We start from the raw sequence: 2924 nt of genomic DNA on the forward strand, positions 1-2924 counted from the left end.
ATTACTTGAAGAGCTAGCTTGTTGAGCTATTTGATTCTCTAACATCTTGTTGTGTGTTGCCATTTGATCCACTTTAGATGCTAATTGAGAAATCATTTCTTGTTGACTTTGATGGCTCACAAGTAGAGTTTCAATCATAGATTCCAATCTAGCTGTCTTGTCTAGTTGTGCTTGTTGTGGTAGAGGTGGAGCAGGTACATTTTGAGGTTTAGAAATTCCAGGAGGAGGCCTTCTATTCTGCTGAAAATTCTGATTTTGTTGATATCCAAAAGGTTGCTGAAAATTCTGATTTTGCCCTTGTCTACCTCCCCAAGAGAAATTTGGGTGGTTTCTCCATGCTGGATCATAAGTTGCAGAAAATGGGTTACCACCTGGTCTTTGATTGTAGTTCCCCACATAATCCACTTGCTCACTTGAAAAATCTTGATTAAGTGCAGAAAAATCTGCTGCACAATTGACATTTGCAGCTCCAATTTCTAGTGTATTACCAGAACCTCCTATGAAGAATCTACTTTCATACTTAACTTGTCCATCTTCTTTGTCAAAGCATCAAACTTAGCATTAATCATATTCATGGCGTCAAGCTCAAACATACCAGCTGGTTTCTTGATCTCATTCCTCTCACAACTCCATTGGTAGTTGTTATAAGCAATTTTATCAAGAGCAGAAAAAGCTTCATCTTCAGATTTCTCCATAAGGTCACCTCTAAGATGCATCAATTGTACTCCTAATAGCTGGTGAAACTCCATTATAAAAGTGTTGAACAAGCATCCACTTAGGAATCCCATGATGTGGACATCTCCTTTGCAAATCCTTGTACCTCTCCCATGCTTCATACAAGCTCTCATCATCTCTAGGTTTAAAAGAAGTCAGATAATTTCTCATATTAGCTGTCTTGCTTGGTGGAAAATATTGACCAAAAAATGATTGAGAAAGTTCATCACATGTTGTGATAGAACCCGTGGCAAAGAATGTAACCACTCTCTAGCTCGATCCTTCACAGAAAAAGGACAAAAACTGAGTCGAATTGCATCATCGAAACTCCATTTATCTTCAACATATCACCGATCTCAAGAAAGTGTGCGGATGCACATGTGGACTTTCACTTGGATTTCCTCCAAATTGTGCTTGTTGTACCATTTGACAAAGTGCAGGTTTCAGTTCAAAATTATTAGCTTCTACCCTTGGTCTTGTGATACTTGGCATGAAATCTCCAATGTTAGGATAGGCATGATCCTTCACAGAGCGGTTGTTATTGTTGTTGTTGTTGTCAGCCATTTCTTCTTGTACTTGCTCTTGCTCTTGTGCTCTTTCTTGTTGTTGTTGAGCTTTAATTTCAGCTTTTCTCCTTTTAGATTCTGCTCTTAAAGCCTTTGCTGTCTTCTCTATTTCTGGGTCAAAGAATAAATTGATTTCTTCACTTTTTGTCCTTCTCATAAAATATAGCACCTGAAAAACAAAAAAAATAAACAAACTCTCAAAGTAAAATGGTAAAAAGAAAATAAAGTAAAATGCCCAAATTAACCAAACAAACAATCGTTCAATATCAAGCAAAAATCAAATCCCCGGCAACGGCGCCAAAAACTTGTTGTGACTTATCCGCAAGTATACGGGTCGTCTCAAGTAATAAAGTGATGAATCAAGTATCGTTCCCACGAGGATTTGCTGTTTGATTACTAAACTATGAATGAAGCGATTATTTGGGCTAATGATTAATGAATAAATGGTAAATGTAAATGAGCAAGGTAAATTGATTAATCTAATTGAAATGGGTAAAGAGCAAACAAATAAATTCTAATTCTAGCTCGCAATTAAACTAAAATTAACAATGGGTAATTTAAACGAAAGTCTAATTATGGTAAAAGTGATTCCAGAGTTGGGGGTTTATGCATAAATTAATTGGGATTTGTCTTGGGCATTCCAATTTTTAGGGAAAAATAGAGTTTGAAGGAAATTGATTCTAAATCTCTTTGATATCTTTTTCAAGCAAATCAAAGCGTATTCTAAAAATAACCAAACCTACTTTCGTATGTATTTGATTACTTTAAAACCCATGAAGTTTTGTAACCAATAATTAATTCCTCTTAAAGTCCTAGTTTATTTCTAAATCTAGGTGATTTTAAGTTCCAATCCTTGATTAACTATCAATGACCTTCACCTTTCGGTCCTTCAATCAAAGATTAACACAATACCCAATGGGTACCAACATTAGGCAAGTAAATCAAGCACACAAGGAAGGAATCAAAACTCATATTCATATAAAATAAGGAAATACCCAATCCAAATCCACAAATTAATCTAAAACATATTTCCCAACTCTGAAATCTAAGGAAATTACTCACTCATTATGGTATTTACAAGAAATATAGATGGAAGAATAAAGAAAAACATGATAAAAGGACTGAAATAGGAAAACCCAGGTGGAAGAACCAAGGTCTCTGGTTTCTGGAGCTCCAAACTCATGCAACAGCTCCTCTTCCTCCAGAGAATGGCGTCTTCTCTACCTCTTTCTATATAATTTTCTTTCCTTTTTGTTTTTCCTCCCTTCCTCTTGTGGCAAAAATAAGGAAATGATGAATTTATATGGTCCCTAAAAGTTACCCTAAAAGTAAATAAAAGACAAGGAGTGGATAGAAAATGAGGTGTAAAATTATCCAAGTCAGCAGCACTATTCACGTTCTGGGCATTCTGCTTAGGGTTCGGCTTAACCCTAAGCAGCTTCTTAGCAAATTTAGCCTCTGGTCGCACTGTCTGCTTAAGGTTAAGCAGACCTTCAGCAAATCTCGGTAGACTTATGTTAGTAGTATGCCCTAGAGCATATCATTTAGTATGTATCTTGTACATATTTTTAATAATAAAAGGCATTTCCACTTTTCCGTTTACATAATATATTTATGTGAATAGAAAAGGTCCATTGATATTTT

General features: G+C 35.6%; 1 non-coding gene across 1 annotated transcript; it reads left to right on the forward strand.

The window, feature by feature from the left end:
- The first annotated feature begins 781 nt into the window (after nt 1-781).
- On the forward strand, nt 782-888 carry LOC131183470 (small nucleolar RNA R71). Its single transcript, XR_009151527.1, has one exon. It is a non-coding gene; the product is annotated as a small nucleolar RNA R71 (small nucleolar RNA).
- Nucleotides 889-2924: the final 2036 nt, after the last annotated feature.

Source organism: Hevea brasiliensis, chromosome 9 (genome assembly GCF_030052815.1).
Source record: "Hevea brasiliensis isolate MT/VB/25A 57/8 chromosome 9, ASM3005281v1, whole genome shotgun sequence".
NCBI lineage: Eukaryota > Viridiplantae > Streptophyta > Magnoliopsida > Malpighiales > Euphorbiaceae > Hevea > Hevea brasiliensis.